Source organism: Sparus aurata, chromosome 19 (assembly GCF_900880675.1).
Source record: "Sparus aurata chromosome 19, fSpaAur1.1, whole genome shotgun sequence".
NCBI lineage: Eukaryota > Metazoa > Chordata > Actinopteri > Spariformes > Sparidae > Sparus > Sparus aurata.
Window position 1 is genome coordinate 467798 of NC_044205.1, and position 18492 is coordinate 486289.

The following is an 18492-nucleotide window of genomic DNA, read 5'->3' on the forward strand; positions in this document are numbered from 1 at the left end:
TTCGCGCAGGTGCAGTCTCATTATTGCGATGATCTCACGTGAAAGCCTCTCACACAGCAGCGTCTCAAAACAGAAAAACGAAACTTGCAGCACAGGTGTGCAAGCGAGCTCAGCCGGTTTGATATGATACGTAACTGACTTATGTGGTAGGATTTAGTCCGGTAAAGTTGGAAATATATTCACAGATTCCCGGATCAATAACTCATAAGTTAAACCTTGTTAAAACACAAACGACGGCTCTTTTCTACCGTAGTATGGTAGACAACGAGCTACAACCATATTTTCATCAAAACGAGTGGCTGGACATTAAGGGCGTTTTCACACCTGCCTTGTTTAGATCGGCTGAATGGAACCCTGGAGCGTTTACCCCCTTGGTGCACTTCGTTTGGGAAGGTGTGAACACATCAATCGCATTCGGGTGCGGACCAAAACAACCGGACCGAGACCTTGTTAAAGAGGTGGTCTCGGTCCGGTTCCAAACAAACTCTGGTACAGTTCGTTTGTGGTGAGAACATGATCCAAACTCGATCCGACCCAACTGCAGGAAGCATCAGTGCTTAACCCCGAATTTCCACTGGATACGTGTCCGCTGCATTACGGCCCGATCAGGTGTTTTGCTCCGCTGTCCGGTAACCCCCGGTTGCGTTTTGAGTCGGACACGGTGCAGTACGGTAGGCAGCTGGCGTCGCGAGGCCGAGGAGTTCCCGCGATAATCACATGATCACTCGCGACCGCAGTTATAGGTCTGTGTCATAAAAACAACAACACGAAGTGTTCCCGACCAAAGGATCAGAAGAAGAGCTTGTGTTTGTCTCTTTTTTGAGATTTGTGTGCTGGTGTAAACACGGAGTGTTTTATTTTGAAAAGTAACCGGATGTCAAATTGTTGTTGTTTCAGTGCTTGACTTCCTGTCTGCTCGGTGCTAAATTCAGCTGAATTGCTGCCTTGTTTTCGAAATTTAGACCAATTAGAGAGCAGTTTCCTCGCGCATCACACATTTTGGTCCACTTGTAAATGCTGCTGTGTGAACACAAACCAAACTCGAGGCAACATGCAACATTGTAACAAGTTGGTCCCTCATTCGGACCAGAGCAAACGAACTATAGGTGTGAAAACGCCCTAACTCTTGTCTGTATGGTCAGCCGGCTGTGAGACGAGGGCGCATGGACCGTCTACAAAGTGCAACACCGAAAAGAGAAACTACAAAAAATTCAATAACTTCACTATTAATCAGAGTGTAGTGTCACCAAAATCACTCCAGACATCAGTGGTCTCCTGCTGGTCATTCTACAATTTTCTTGTTTGGGAAAAAATGTGCTTTGCCATAATTTGGGGGAATTTCTATTGGGAGAAATATTCAATAACACTAATATTCAGTGTGGTGTCACAAAAATCACCTCACCCTAACCCTACGTAAAAAAAAAATGTTTTCTAATGAAACATTAACTTGATATTGGTATTTTTTTCAAAAGTGTTTTAATACATAATCCATGTCTTATTATAAATTAGGATGTAATTGTAAAGACTGTGGTATCAGTCTGAAAAGGTAAATCAACACATTTTACTTAGTGGTCTTTGTGCCCTGTCATGTGGCCTTGGTGCCCCTGAAAAAATAAAAAGTGAAGGCCAAACGGCCTTACCCTAAAATGACAAAATTCCCACCCACATGTCATATTTGGCTTTGACTGTGACTGAACATTTGTTCTCACTTTGCAATAAAAATATTGAGATATATATCGTATATCGATATTCAGCCTAAACATATCGGGATATGACTATTGGTCCATATCGCCCAGCCCTACTACACACACACACACTCTCTGTGTTTGTGTGTGAGGCCGGCCAGTGACCAATGGACATACAACAGATATTTAAAATGACACACCTTTTTGCCCCAGTAAATTAAAAAAATGAGAGAAACATATTAAGGTATTTAGAGAGCTGAGGAGCAGGAAGAGGGAGAGCCATAGTTGGTGGAGGTTGGAGAGAAGGCAAGTGATGAAAGTGAGGGCACTTACACAGAGAGGGACATTCCAGAAGCTGAAGATGAAGAGGAGGGTGAGGAGGAAGAAAATGTAAAGGGACAGAGAGAAGAACAGCAAGTGGATCAATATGGATCAAGTACTGCACCATTAGGTTTGTCATGTAGAGAAGGTGTTCTCATACATGCCATGTGCATAGCAGTGTCATTACAATTTATAGTACGGTGTGTCCATAAAATGAAACTTTCTGCCATATTTTATTTTTTGCGTCATTGATATGTGATTCTTATGTTTAAAAAATAAACAAATACTTTGCCTACATTTTAAAATACATGCATACATGAGTAAATAATTGTTGTTTAGAGTTGTGCCCTATGTTTACTGTGCATCTTTCCACAGATATCAGCAAGTCCGATGTAGCAGTGCAGCCCAAGTTGAACATATTCCCAACCACTTTGATGGGGGACAGGAGACGGAGCTATAGGCCAAACTGGTATGAGGGGGCGAGGAGTCCATGTTTTGCAGCATTAGCCTACTGTATTTGATTTCAAATTTTTGATTGCACTACCTCATTGTTTCAATTGATGCACTCTTTATGTACAAAATAAACTTTTGTATGATTTTAATGTAAAGCAAAATTAGTATTTCAAGCTTAAATATCATTTGTTAAGTTTTAATTGTGCCCCTCTGATTAAACACTGGCCCCTCCAGTAAAATTTGTCTAAAACCGCCACTGGTGGGCCATTTTTGGGGCATATAAGAATGTTAAGACAACAGTAGGGTTAAACAAGCACTGACAGTAGCCTCTGCTTTGGGCTTGCCAGACCCATGACAATCTTTTAGATAGAATGTGTGTGAAAAGGATGGGTTTATGTCATCCGTGTTGCTGCAGAAACATGGGTCAACATGTAGCTTATCTTTCACCAAGTTGTTTGAAATCTGTGGCTGCAGCATCAGTAGCGGTGCTAGCATCAAGGTTGGATAGAAATAACGAAATCTTTTAGTTCCCCATGCAGTGTCATCGATCCTTTTTAGTGTTTCCCCTAGGAAACTTTTGGCGAGACTTTTGGGAAGTATTCAGCCTCTTCACCGCGGTCTCAGAACCACCCGCCTGGCTCCATTTCTTAACCAGGTAAATGAAGCCTTTTGCTAACAAGTTTAATTCATCTTGGTGTTTGTTGACGTTTAGTTGTGTTGGAGTGCGTACGTCCACATGAATTTAGTTGATGGGCTGGTTTCCTGCAACACTAAACGCACAATATGGAATGTGGATGGTTTGAATAGATAACTTCAGTCATTTAAGTCATCTTTGTTTTCTGTGACATCAAGCCAAGTTTTCTCCGTCTATCTGAAATCAAATCTAAAACTTGAGTAAGTTCACATTCAAGGTGCTTCAGCGCACTATGCAAACTGGCAACTGTGTGAGAGGAAATTGTCTGTGTGTGTGTTTGAGAGAGAGAGGGTTTGTGGTGTGATGTTTGTGGTTGTGTGACAACAACTAAAAGTGTTTTGAGGTTATTTACTGCAGGCTGGAAACAATGTGTGTGGTTTGCGATGTTGAAACTGGACTGGTAGATCTCAGGAGGTTTGCTTCTTGAAAAGTAGATCTTCGGTCAAAAAAAGGTTGGGCACCCCTGGTCTACACTGATGTCAACATCTGCACTCCGCTGTTGTGTGACTCTTGCTTGCAAAGCAATAAACAACTTCTAGAGAACAATATGTGTGGGATTTGGTGTTTGACCAGTTCTCATCTCATCATTCTCATGAATCCATTTCAAAGTGCAAAAAGATGCTCCTTAAAAATGCAAACTTCCCATAACTGAATTTTGACACAAAACAAATTAAAGAAACACTGAAACCATGCTTGCCATGATAGTTGTCCAACTTCAAACATTGTAAGGTATGAAACTCAATTTAAAAATCTTGTTTCAGTGAGATACAGTTGAGTCTGTACCAGAGTGACAAAAGACGTTCTCTCACTGAGAACAGCTTGAAAAGTGCCATAAGTGAGTTTTGACCAGAAACGAATAGAAACACAACTGAAATCATGTTTGCCATAATATTTATCAAATTCATAGATTCTAAGGTTGAAAAATCATTTTTCAAAGAAATACAGGTCAGAGTGCCAAAAGACACCTCGCTCACAGCTTGAAAATCAGCACAAGTTATTTATGGCAGAAAATGATTTAAACCACAACTGAAACATTGTCTACCATGTTATTTTATCCAAATTCATACATTCTGAGGTGGTCAAACTTACTAACAAGAATTAATTAAACAAAACTTAAATTCTGTTTGCCATAATATTTATCCAAATTTATACATTCTAAGGTGGGAAACTTTTTTCAGTGAGATACAACCTAATCTATTTCTTGGTGCAATAAGATACTTTTCTCACTAGGAAACACTCAAAATTCACATAATAGTGGGGCGGCTTAACAGCATAATTCCAAAGAATCGTGCACTTTGTGATAAAAGCGTAAAATTTGGTACACTTATAGCCAAACACAGCCCAAAAAAAATTAGATATCGGGCCATCTAAAATTTTCAATATGGCGGCCGTGGCAGCCATTTTTCAAAATGGCCGCCATTGACTACTATTTCCATGTGAATTTTCTTTTGTGTGTTGATTATAAAATGATATTGATCATACAGTTAGCTACATTTATTTACCTCTTTGGAGTTTGTACATGAATGATACAAATACATTTCAAGATGGCTGTTATTTTTCAAGATGGCCAACATGACTGGTGTGAAAATCGTTACTGCTCCAAAGTTGCATGGATTCCTGTGATATGAATGATATTAAGATCAAATCACACATTGTTATGATTAGGATTTCAGGTGGCACCTTTAGTATTTAGCCTATTTGGAAGCTCACAATGCACGATAGGCCTAACTGACAATAGTAACTGTCCAAACATGGGGTCAATCGTAAGTTCAAGGTCAAATTGGCAACAGCTAGCCTGTCGAACAGCTCTTCCAGCTGAGCTACATGCCGAGACCAGGAAGAACTGTAAATCACCACATCATCAAGATAGGCTTCACAATCTGCAACTCCCTTCAGTACTTTATTTACCAGACGCTGAAACGTAGCTGGTGCATTCCGCATCCCAAAAGGCATGACAGTATACTTTATTTTTTATTTAACCTTTATTTATCCAGGGAAAATCCTGTTGAGATTAAGAACCTCTTTTTCAAAGGAGTCCTGACCTAGAGGCACCAAGAAATTACACAGTTACAATACTGACAGAAATCGTCTGGTGTCACAAAAGCAGAGATTTCACGAGCTCTGTCAGTTAGAGGGACTTGCCAGTAACCTTTTAGAAGGTCTAGCTTGGTTACAAATACTGCAGATCCCACCCTGTCAATACAATCATCCAGTCAGGGAAGAGGGTAACAATCAGGTTTGGTAACAGAATTAACCTTGCGAAGGTCAGTGCAGAAACGGAGTGTATGATCTGACTTCTCAACAAGCGGGCACGGGGTATGGAAGCAAATTTGTACCATAATTCAAATTAAAATGCATTTACAGAAATGCTTCTTCATTTTCAGAATGTAGCTGCATTTTTTGACTCATAAATAAAATTAGTAATAAATCATCCACATTGCATTTTCATTTTCTTAAGACTCCTCATTTTGTAACTTAATTCAAATGATAAAGAAAAGGACATTTAAGATTTAATATTCAAAAGATGGCCCAGCATATAGGTACCAAAATTCTATTTGAAATGTCAAATTTGAAAATAAAAATGCATTAGCAGAAATGCTTTTTCATTTCAAAGTCAGAGCTGCATTTTTTGACTCAGAAATGAAATTAGTAATAAATCATCCAAATTGCATTTTCATTTTCTTCTTCAAGACTGCTCATTATGTAACTTAATTCAAATGATAAGGAAAAGGACACTTAAGATTTAATTTTCAAAAGATGGCCCAGCAAATAGGTACCAAAATTCAATTTGAAATGTCAAATTTGAAAATTAAAATGCATTAGCAGAAATTCTTTTTCATTTCAAAGTCAGAGCTAGGCCTGGGCGATAAACCGAAAATTTACCTATACCGAAATTTATGACGATAACTGACGTCATTTTGGCCATGTCGGTATATTCGGTGTCATAGGCATAACATCCACTAGGGACAGGGGACATGTAAGGTCCACTTGATTAATCTACCCCGGCATATACTGATGTGCTAATTTTACATCAATTTGATGGCAAACTCCGCCCGCTGATGCAACACCAGCTATGCCAGGTTAGTAATCAAGTGAACCCACTCTCGCTGTGAGTTGTCTTCGGCCGGGCTGGTCCATTGATCAAACATTTTTGTTTTGTTTTTTATTAACTCAAAATAATGACTGTATTTCCAGCTAGAAAACGCGCATCTCTCTCCTCCCTCCATTGTTGTTTGCATTTGTGTGTCTGCGTGGTCTGACACGTGAGTGTCCTCATGCTGGAAAACGTGACTTCTCGCGTACGTGACGTCACTCCCCGAGACGCAAGAAGAAAGCAAAAATATATATTTTTTACTAAGGAAAATCACAAAACTAGTAACGCGTTACCGGCATCACTGATTGTGTAGCTTAAGTGCAACATGGAGCATGAAGATGTAAAGAAAAAAATAAAAACAGTAGAATTAACTTTGAGCAAGTTTGGAGGAAAGTCGGAGGTGTGACTGTGGACCCATTTTAAACAAGTCGTGGGCCGTGATAATAACATTTGTCGGCTTTGTCGAGTGCATTAAGTGCGGCACTTGTTGCATTATTCATTAAGATTTCTGTAGTTCATACAACTCGCAATTGTAGTCGAGAACGTCACTTATAACAGCCCACGTATCAAACAGTTGTCGGGTTTAAATCGGTATCGGGCTCATAATTACATTTAGTGTGTTGGGCCGGGCTCGGACACAACGTGCACGGGCTCGGGTCGGGCTTGATTCTAAGCTCTACTCGGGTCCAGCCGCGACTTTACTGAGGTTCACCCAGTGTGAGCAGCAGGAGGACGGTTAGCTCACCTCCCAGAACATGGCACTGAATCACTGGAAACTGATTTAGTGACTGTCATCAAATTACTAAGCATAAATATGTTAATACAAAATAATTGCAGTTCTTTCAATATCTTCCATGACATGTGACCCAGTGACTCCAGCAGCAGATTGTATAAGTAAACTGGACGAATGAGACACAGCTATGCTTATTGTACTTTAGTGCTTCCTCTATTTTATATGAATATTAATATGCAGAAATCTTGATTTTTTTTCTCAATAGCTTCCATGTCATGTGACCCACTGACTTCTGAAACAGATTCTGTGTCTATCAAAAATATAAAATGATAAAGAAAATAGTGGTAAAAAAAGTTTATCGTTCATTTATCGTTATCGAGGTGAGTTGCTCAATATATCGTGATATTGAATTGAGGCCATATCACCCAGCCCTAGTCAGAGCTGCATTTTTGACTCATAAATAAAATTAGTAATAAATCATCCCGATTGCATTTTCATTTTCTTCTTCAAGACTGCTCATTTTGTAAGACAAAGACAAAGAAAACTGCTTTTTCGATTTGAAGCCCTCCCCCCGCAAAAAAAGGTCCAAAATTCAATTTGAATTCGCAATCCCAAGCGGCGCAGGAGAGTGACGTCAGCGGCCTCTCTTCTTAAGTGTTACCAACATGGCGACTGTCTCGCTAGACTTAGTGACTTTTCAGACCCTCTAAGCGACATTATTTTGAAAAAGCAACTAGCGACAAATTTAGCGACTTATTCAGATCATCGGGGGAGAGGCGAGAAATAGATTATATTGTAATTCACATGCTGCTCAGAGTCATCGCAGTCCACGGCTCCTCTGCAGCAGCGCCGGGGTCTCTCCTGTCCCCTCCCGTGTGGCTGCGCAGGCGACAGGCCGGTGTGTGGGGGCTGGCTGGGGCAGGCAGGAGCGTAGATCTGATATCGGATAGCTGCCGTTTACTCTGTTTTGATCTGTTAATGTTAGGTGTCTTTAGCACAGGTGAGACCCAGAAGCAGACAGGAGGCTGTAGCTGGATGCAAGGAGTGTTTATTGTAACACGGACAAAGTCAGAGTAGGAGGGGGTGTGCACGGGGAAGCCACGCTCCGGGGCGCCGGAGAGCTGGCAGTCCTGTCGGCACTCGGAGGAGCGCCGGGCGGGTGGAGCTGGAGCGGGGTCTCGGCTCGGTCGCGGCACGGGAGGTCGTTGGAGGCAGAGTAAAGCAGAGTTGGGGGGGAAACACTGGTAGAAGTTAATGCACAAAAGATTTAGTCTTGGCAAAACTATGACTTAGCCAAATACCGCGTGTAGTACACGAAATCATCTGGCAACAGGGCGGCGCGAGGCACAACAACACAACAAAACCACAAACAACAACAACAACAACCAACACAAACAACACAAAACAACAAAACAAAACCCCAGGGGGGACAGCCTGACATTCCGACAAACCACCATTGCGAAACCCCACCATTCCGAAACACCCCCACTCCGAAACACCGCTGTTCCGACCCTCCCCTCAAAACACCGCTGTTCCGAAATTGATTTTCAAGTTTACGTTACTTCCTACATCAAACACTGCCGGCCGCACTCACACAACTCATTGTTTTTTATTGCTAATAGGCCTATGTCACTACCTTCATTTATTATGTAGTATATTTTTGCTTGTAGCAAACACATTAAAATGTTTGTCTAATCTTTTTACACGCGCTATCCGTGGTGCTGAAATCCTCACTTCCAGCCGCACTCGCACAATTCTGAAATAAACTGTGGCCCATGGGTGCGATCTGCCGGGGAATGACCCCTCTGGTCGTTCATTTTAACATAACTCGTCTTTGTGGAAGGTTAACAATGTATGAGTGGATTGAGCAGTGCTGCTCAGTTTGTCTTTGAAGAAAAAAAAAGCAGAGGAGAAGACAATAGGCTACCTATGTATTTTTGATTCAATAAAAACTACATGAAATTGATTGTGTATCCATCTCTTATAGCCATAGACGGATTATCATGACCACGGGCCTACACACGCAAACTGTGCGCACGCAAAGGCGCAAAGGCTGTTACATTATTACACTGAATGTAATGACGTCCGCAAACGTAATAAACCTCAAAAACCTACTAATACTACTGACTGTGCGTGCAAAATCCAGCTGCTGACCCTCCGCTCCGCTATCACACAACGGATCCCCCGCGCTCCCTCTCTGTCTTATAAATGTTTGCCCGAAAAATAATTTCCATGAAGAAAACATCACACGACATTTACATTTAAATTCCCATTGACAATACAAATCTCAAGATATCTGGATGTATTGCTCATTTGTAAACACAACACTTATCAGTCTATAGGCAAGAATCTAAAGGTTTATTAATTCAATTAACTTCAGATTCGCTTTATTGGCATGAATGCCACAACAACAATATTGCTCCAAGCACCAAGAACCACGGAATAAATACCTAGCACAGTACCATTATACTTGCTGTGTGTGTGTTTATGTGAAATAATAATAATAACTTTGAACATTATCACAATTAAGTTATCAATCTGCGATGTAAACAAAACGCAAACATTACAGACTTCTAACCATTTTTCTAAAAGTGTCTGTATTTTAATTGAGAATAGTTTTTATATAAATTACACAAAAGGAAAAGAAAATGTGATTTGTTTTACCTAGTTCAGCCATAAGCGGTCATATTGACTGCACATCATTTCGCGGGATTTCATTCATTGTCTCTCTTGTCTCTAACTTTGTTGGCAGTCTCCAGCTGTGCGACTGTAACACAACTTTATATGAAGAAGGACTAACACTAATAGCCTAATAGATTCTTATTTCTTCCACTTACAGAACTGTTTACGTCTCGAAACATGTTATTATATATGACGTTTCTAAACCAAATGTCGCGGCTTCAAATGCATCAAATTCCCACATCCAGTTATGCAGGCAGCTGTCCAGGGTGCTGAACCAGGTCACAGGAGTGCAGCCTACTTCGCAATGAAGTAGGCTGCACTCTGCGTTCTGATGTTTGCTGGGCAGATCTGTCCCCCTTGCTTTCTCATCCAATCTGTTGTGGGAGATCTCCCACAGAGCAAAAGAAATACAAATTTTTTCTCTCTCGGCTGAACTCTGGCTTGAGCCCACTTCACCCAGGTGCAAGCCTGCAGCCCCCGCTCCTGCTGACAACAGACCGGGGGAGAAAACAGACATTCCTTTGCTCAGTACCCATATCAGGCTGTTTCTGAATATGCACGAAGATCGGTATAACGCATTGGAGCAATTTTCATACAATTTCAGATATTTAGCATGATAAAATAATTTCAATTCAACATAGCCATTTGTCCAGCTGAAGCATAATGAGCGTTATGTCATTAATATGAAGTAGGCTTGTTTTGCGTTTAATCAGCCACATGATCCGTTTGAACCCACAAAGGAAAAAAGGATAAATGCGCAGCCTCCGTTTCCTTTCTGATTGTGTCTGTTCGGAGTGGGGGGGTTTTGGAATGGAGGGGTTTCCCCAATAGACTTTTCGGAATAGCGGGGTCTTTGAAAAAAATGGAAACCCCGCCATTACGATGAATTGAAGTCTATGTTCGGAACAGCTGGGTTTCGGAAAGGCGGGGCTCCAGGCTATAAAGCGGCCGGTGATTTTGTGACCCGCTGCAGGTGCGTGGGTGTGGGAGAGAGAGAGACATTAGCTTATAGCACTTTATAGAAGGAGCTTTATAAAGTTCACTCCATTGACTTGTATTAGTTCACGGGGCTGAGCTGCCACATCCAATATGGGGGCGACGTCGACGTACGGTCCAGCGCTGATACCTTCAGTTTATTACCGGGAATACTGACTGTAAAGTACCGTGTGTGTTTCATGGGTCTGACTGTGAGTCGGCAGTCTGACCCACCGTCACTGCCAGCAGCTCTTCAGAGCGGCTTCTTTACGATCACCGTAAATGTTAGAGAATTTCGCACTGGAAAAAAAATGTGTGGCTGATTTAACCAAGCAAACGCGAACTATGGCTGGCTTGACCGCAGTACAGAACTGGAAATGGTGGTGATTTCCCCGCTGTTTCTGAAAACATGTACCACAGTCTATGCTACCAACACAGCCTTCACACTCTCCTCTTGTCCCTTCTCTTGCTCCAGTGTCGAATAAGCACACCGCCGCCCCCTAACGTAGATGTGTAGCACAGTCGGTCAGACTGGGGGCTGAAGAAGAAGAGAGGCCGCTGACGTCACTCTCCTGCGCCGCTTGGGATTGCGAATTCAAATTGAATTTTGGACCTTTTTTTGCGGGGGGAGGGCTTCAAAACGAAAAAGCAGTTTTCTTTGTCTTTGTGTAACAAAATGAGCAGTTTTGAAGAAGAAAATGAAAATGCAATCTGGATGATTTATTGCTAATTTTATTTATGAGTCAAAAATGCAGCTCTGACTTTGAAATGAGAAAGCATTTCGGCTAATGCATTTTAATTTTCAAATTTGACATTTCAAATTGAATTTTGGTACCTATTTGCTGGGCCATCTTTTGAATATTAAATCTTAAATTTCCTTTTCTTTATCATTTGAATTATGGAAGTTAAATCATGTCATTAATCAAGAGCATAGATTTTCAGTTTGAGAGCATGATTTCATTCCTTTTCAGTGACACAGCTCTTTCGCGTGCTCAGATTTTTTTCTCCTCATGCTCACATTTTGTTCTTGCATTTAAATTTCTTCTGCTCTCTTTCAAAATGTCAGCTTGAACTCAAAAATCACATGCCCGTGTTCACATTTCTCCTTCTTGCACACAAAAATTTCGCTCGCATTCAAATGTGCCCTCTGCGCGCTCAGATCTAAAGTGCACACGCTCAGAACACACACCTGCTCACAGGTCAAGTTCTGCTCTCGGATCTCTCCTCTGCTCACGGATTTTTCTTGTGTATCAACACTGTCAACCAATAGAAGGCCGGCTACTGTTGACCAATCAGATTACACCCGCTTCTTTGTGGGGCGGGCACTCTTTCTACCGGGTTTATCTACTTCCGCCCTCCAGGCTGTTAAATGTGGTGGTTGCCTTTATTTTTTGACGACCTTTGGAATAAAATATCAGTTAATCAATACACCAGCGCCCGTGCTTTTCATTACAGTAGCTACATCAACATAAAGTAGAACAATAGCTGCTGTACTTTCGCCATATTAGCCAGCTGCCCAGGCAGCGGGATATATCTTATATAGTATAAATACTGCAGAGTGGTTATGATCGGGACGATAGTACAGCGGTTAAGAATATCGTTTCATAATGATTTTTGCTTCATGGGACGCTGGTTCGCATCCCGGCCCGGCGTACAGAGCGGGGTGTAAATGTACTTTATATAATAGCCGAGTTTCAATTAACCGCAGGGTCCACTTTAAACGCCAGGTGCAGGTGTATATTTTGATAAATAACCGCAGGTTCCAAATAAATGCTGGGTCTAATTCATTTATTTTTTTTAATCAAGGAAGAAGACGTGACCACTGACACTGCACGTTTTTCCAACTGCAATGAACCAGCTTTGGGGGGGGGGGCAGCTTGCAAAGGGTTGAGAACCCCTGCAGTAGTAGAATCCGTGTAATGAAAAACGGATGAATGAAAAATACGCTATGATGATAGCGTATTTATCATCATAGTGTCATTACATCATTTTTCATTACACGAGCGAGGGTGCCGGCCAAGCCGGGATGCGAACCAGCGTCTCATGAAGCAAAAATCATTATGAAACGAACATTTTAACCCCTGTACTATCATCGCGACCTTACCTGACTCACAGTATTTATACTATATAAGATATATCCCGCTGCCTGGGCAGCTGGCTAATATGGCGAAAGTACAGCAGCTATTGTTCTACTTTATGTTGATGTAGCTACTGTAATGAAAAGCACGGGCGCTGGTGTATTGATTAACTGATATTTTATTCCAAAGGTCGTCAAAAAATAAAGGCAACCACCACATTTAACAGCCTGGAGGGCGGAAGTAGATAAACCCGGTAGAAAGAGTGCCCGCCCCACAAAGAAGCGGGTGTAATCTGATTGGTCAACAGTAGCCGGCCTTCTATTGGTTGACAGTGTTGATACACAAGAAAAATCCGTGAGCAGAGGAGAGATCCGAGAGCAGAACTTGACCTGTGAGCAGGTGTGTGTTCTGAGCGTGTGCACTTTAGATCTGAGCGCGCAGAGGGCACATTTGAATGCGAGCGAAATTTTTGTGTGCAAGAAGGAGAAATGTGAACACGGGCATGTGATTTTTGAGTTCAAGCTGACATTTTGAAAGAGAGCAGAAGAAATTTAAATGCAAGAACAAAATGTGAGCATGAGGAGAAAAAATCTGAGCACGCGCAAGAGCTGTGTCACTGAAAAGGAATGAAATCATGCTCTCAAACTGAAAATCTATGCTCTTGATTAATGACATGATTTAACTTCCATATTGAATTAAGTTACAAAATGAGCAGTCTTGAAGAAGAAAATGAAAATGCAATTGGATGATTTATTACTAATTTTATTTCTGAGTCAAAAAATGCAGCTACATTCTGAAAATGAAGAAGCATTTCTGTAAATGCATTTTAATTTGAATTATGGTACAAATTTGCTTCCATAACGGGGAGCTCCATGAGCTAGCACTAGGTTCAGCAATACCATGTTGTAGCATATAATCTAATTCCTCACGCAAAAGCTGTCGCTTAACAGGATTCACTCTGTAAGGATGCTGCTTCATAGGAGCAGCATCACCTACATTGATGCTGAAGAACCTTTGTGCGTGTCGGCATATCAGAGAACAGGGCAGGATGCTTATCAATCAACTCAGCGCTGTCAGAACGTTTTGGAGAATCCAAATAAGAAAGACAGACATCCAAGTGAGTCAAAATCTTAGAATTTGGCAACCTACCCAGAGAAATTCTGGACTAACAGTAATATCAAGATCCACTGGAACAACATCACTGTCCTCCGAAACAACAACAGTGTCTTCACCTACATGAATTGAAGTGTTCAACACAACAACAATTTTCACATCCGAGATCATGGGCTTGTTCCTCTCGCAGTTAGGTTTCAACAGGTTCACATGGCATAAGCGCGCCTTTCGTTTACGATCTGGAGTCTTAACCAAGTAGTCACACTCACCAACCTGGTGGTCAATCACATATGGTCCACTATATTGGTCCCCTTCACAGTAACAGAGAGGTGCAGTCTAAGGTAGCTTTTTTGCACTTACACTGCTTAACACAACCCTTCTTACATTTGAAGGCGATAAGTTCATGGCTGGACTGGCCTGCATCAGACAGGCATGTCCAAAATGGTTCATAATGACCCTCAGATGCTTTTGACCAGCCCCATCTACAAGGAGAAGGAAGCTCTGGTGCTGACACCAGCATCTGACCCCATACATGGCCTCCTTGATAGACTGCCCTCTTAACATGCTCCTTCAGGGCAGTCTTTGTTGGAAGGATTGACTGCACATTGTGCCTCTTTGCATAACACTTCCTCCTAGCTTGGTCTATGTCTGTGGATGTGCTGGTTCGATCATGGAACAGGATTATAAACCTTTCAATAGTTGCCATCACCTCCTGCAGAATGTCATGTGGGGCAGAGGAAAATTCTAATAGGGCATTTGTAAGCTATGGAAAGACAGCCCACACAGTCCATGCAGTCTTTTTCCCAGGCTAGCAAAGCTTGATACTGTGTCACAGCCAGTCAAAGCATGAAACACTGGAAGAGCATGTGCCTTCTCAGGCCCAAGTGCAGCTAAGATTTCATGGGCTGCTAGGTATTATAAACTCTGTCCAGTACCAAATGCCAACCAAAGCTCTTCATCTGTCTTTAGAGCTTGAGCTGCTGCCACAGCTAGAACCCGACATCAGTATCAACAGTTTGGATCATAATTTTCTGATGACCATTTTGTACTGCATGAGCCACATGTCACAACGTACGAGGGTCAGCTTCCTCATGTGTGCATGGAGAAATTAAGGACAGATCAGCAAGGGGTGGCTTGCTGAGGACAGCAGTCCACCATTTGAAATGTGGTATTAGCATGTTAGCACGTTAATTATTTATGCGGAACAGGGTGTTAATGGGAAAATAATAATAAGCGTTATTCTAAAATAAGTTTTATTTATCTATTTTCAAGCCTAAATAAAGCAGACATGGTTCTGCGGTAACTTCCTGTCTTATTTAACAGTAATCCACCATTTGAAACGTGGTATTAGCACATTAACTATTTATGTGGGTGTCAATGGGGGAAAAATAAGGGTTTTTCTTAAATAGGTTTTATTTATCTAGTTGTAAGCCTACCTAGAGCCGAGCGTATGACAAATACACTACTCACAATAAGTTAGGGATATTGTTATTTACATGAGTGCTTTTCCTATTTGGTCTGAGTAAGTAAGTAAGAAGTAAAAGTTCTCTTTGATATTACTGATAATGAATGAGAAGAAACACCATTTTCATTAGTTTAATATTTATTACCCCAAAAATTTAGACAATAACAAGGATAGCCCCAAATAACAAAAATTGACAATGTCAGTAGTGGGTGTTTCCACCATTTTCCGCAATGACAACTTGACAGCGACGTCTCATGCTCCTCAATAGCCTCATGATGTTGTTCTGAGGCAATGCGTTCCACTCCTCCACAAGTGCTACACGCAGTTCTGCCAGGTCACGTGGGGGTGGGGTACGATCATCCAGTCTCTGCTTCAGCTGGTCCCAGACATGCTCTATGGGGTTCAGGTCAGGGGACATTGCTGGCCATACCATATGAGGCACTCCGACTTCCTGAATTTGAGCTGTGACAATTCTGGCACGATGTGGTGGAGCATTATCATCCATGAACAGAAAGTTGGGGGTGTGCTGGCAGAATTGGGGGATGATGATGGGTTATATGATGTCTCTGAGGTAAAAGAACGTGCAGTGACTGAGCCATCTACAATAACCAAATCTGTTTTGCGCTGACTGGTGATGCCTGCCCGGACGGTTGCACCTCCTCCACCAAAGGGAACCCCCCCAGTGTTGACCATAGCGTATCGCTCACCTCGCCTTCTCCAGCAACGCTGACGATGATCATTTCTGTGCAAGGTGACCCGACACTCATCAGTGAACAAGGATGGTAGACCACTGCTGCATTGTCCAGGTCACATGGTCTTGTTCCCACTGCAAACGTTCATGGCGGTGTCTTGGTGTCAGTGGAGTCACCTGCAACGGTCGTCTGGCATTCAAGCCAAAGCGGTGGAGTCGGTTTCGAATGGTTTGTCTGGAAACCCTAGTACCCCTCACATCTTGTAACTGGGCCTGCAGCTGTGTGGCAGTTGCATAACGATGTCTGAGTGCATAGGTCCTTAGGTACTGGTCATCGTTGCGGTCTGTCACTTGTGGGGCTCCACTCCTGGGTCTGTCACAAACTCTGCCAGTAGTTCTGTGTCTTGATGCAAGTCTGCTGATGACACTTTGAGACGCACCAAGTTCACGAGCAACATCTGACTGCCTGCCACCGACCCAAAGGCGCGCTATGGCCAGGTGGCGCTGCTCGTCCGTTAAGTGACGTTGTGTTTTCATGGCTGTTTGAATGATGAACTTGGAATGAAATGCAGAGAAAGTGGGGGCAAAAAATGAGAGGGGGCCGTGGAAGGAGGGACTACTGACTAGATGAAGAGACATAACTGGGCATGGAGAACGGTGAGCAGAAACACACAAACACACAAAAGGATGAGATACAAACACATTGAGTCATTTCTAATGATTTAGAAATAATTTGAGAATCATGATAGTATACATGTGCATTTCCCCCATTGCCAGCATCCTCGGTGGATGTTACTTGTGTCCATGGGGATATTCAAAGCTACCTTGTGGTGCCAGTGGAAATTAGACAAGGGGGGAAAAACCATAGCGCTTAGGCTGCGATTAGTTCCCGCCTGGTGTACGCCATCATTTTGGGGACGGATTGGCCTGGGTTCAGTAGGTTAGTGGGGCAATGTGTGGGGGTCACACTCTGGCATGTCACATCACACCAACACACTCTGGAATGTCACGTCACGGCACCACACTCTGGCATGTCACGTCACACCACGAGACTCTGGCATGTCACGTCACACCACCATACTCTGACATGTCACATCACACCACCACACTCTGGATCATACCATCACACTCCAGCATGTCACGTCATACCACAACACTCTGGGTCAGACCACCACACTCTGGCATGTGACCTCAGACCACTACACTCTGTCATGTCACATCACACAACCACACCCTGGCATGTCACATCACACAACCACACCCTGGCATGTCACGTCACACCAGCACACTCTGTCATGTCACGTCACACCAGCACACTTTGGCATGTCACGTTACGCCACCGCACTCTGGCATGTCACGTCACAACACCAAACTCTGGCATGTCACGTCACACCACCACACTCTGCCATGTCACGTCACACTACCACACTCTGCCATCTCACTTCACACCACCACACCCTGGCATATTACGTCATACTACCACACTCTGGCATGTCACGTCACAACACCAAACTCTGGCATCTCATGTCACACCACCAAACTCTGCAATCTCACGTTACACTACCACACTCTGCCATCTCACCTCACACCACCACATATTGGGTCACACCACCACTCTCTGTCATGTCACGTCACAACACCACACCCTGGCATGTCACATCACACAACCACACTCTGTCATGTCACGTCACACCAATACACTCTGTCATGTCATGTCACACCAGCACACTTTGGCATGTCACGTTACGCCACCACTCTCTGGCATGTCATGTCACACTACCACACTACACTCTGTCATGTCACGTCACAACACCACACCCTGGCATGTCACGTCACAACACCAAACTCTGGCATATCACTTCACACCACCACACCCTGGCATATTACGTCATACTACCACACTCTGGCATGTCACGTCACAACACCAAACTCTGCAATCTCACGTTACACTACCACACTCTGCCATCTCACCTCACACCACCACACATTGGGTCACACCACCACACTCTGGCATGTTACGTCATACCACCACTCTCTGGCATGTCATGTCACACCACCACACCACACTCTGGCATGTCACGTTACACCACCACACTCTCCAATGTCACGTCACACCACCACACTCTTGCCTGTCACGTCAAACCACCACACTCTTGCCTGTCACGTCATACCACCACTCCCTGGCATGTCATGTCACACCACCACACCACACTCTGGCATGTCACGTCACACCACCACACTCTTGCCTGTCATGTCACACCACCACACTCTTGCCTGTCACGTCACACCACCACACTCTGGTATGTCAGGTCACACCACAACACTCTGCCATGTTACATAACACCACCACAGTCCGGCATATCCAGTTCCACTACCACTGGGCGTGGAGAAGGGTGAGCAGAAACACACAGATACTGAGACACAAAAGGATGAGATAGATACACATGTAAATGTTGATTCTCAAACTATTCCTAAATCATTAGAAATGACCCAATTAAGCAATATTAC

At 43.0% G+C, this 18492-nt stretch overlaps 1 protein-coding gene across 1 annotated transcript in view; it reads left to right on the forward strand.

The window, feature by feature from the left end:
* The window catches only part of LOC115570141 (zinc finger protein 862-like), a 43843-nt gene that overhangs the window by 8821 nt on the left and 16530 nt on the right, over window positions 1-18492 (forward strand). Inside the window, exons 3-4 of the mRNA XM_030398477.1 lie at window positions 2382-2475; window positions 3018-3114. The gene's annotated coding sequence lies outside the window, so the exon portion shown is untranslated. The remainder of the gene's footprint in view (window positions 1-2381; window positions 2476-3017; window positions 3115-18492) is intronic.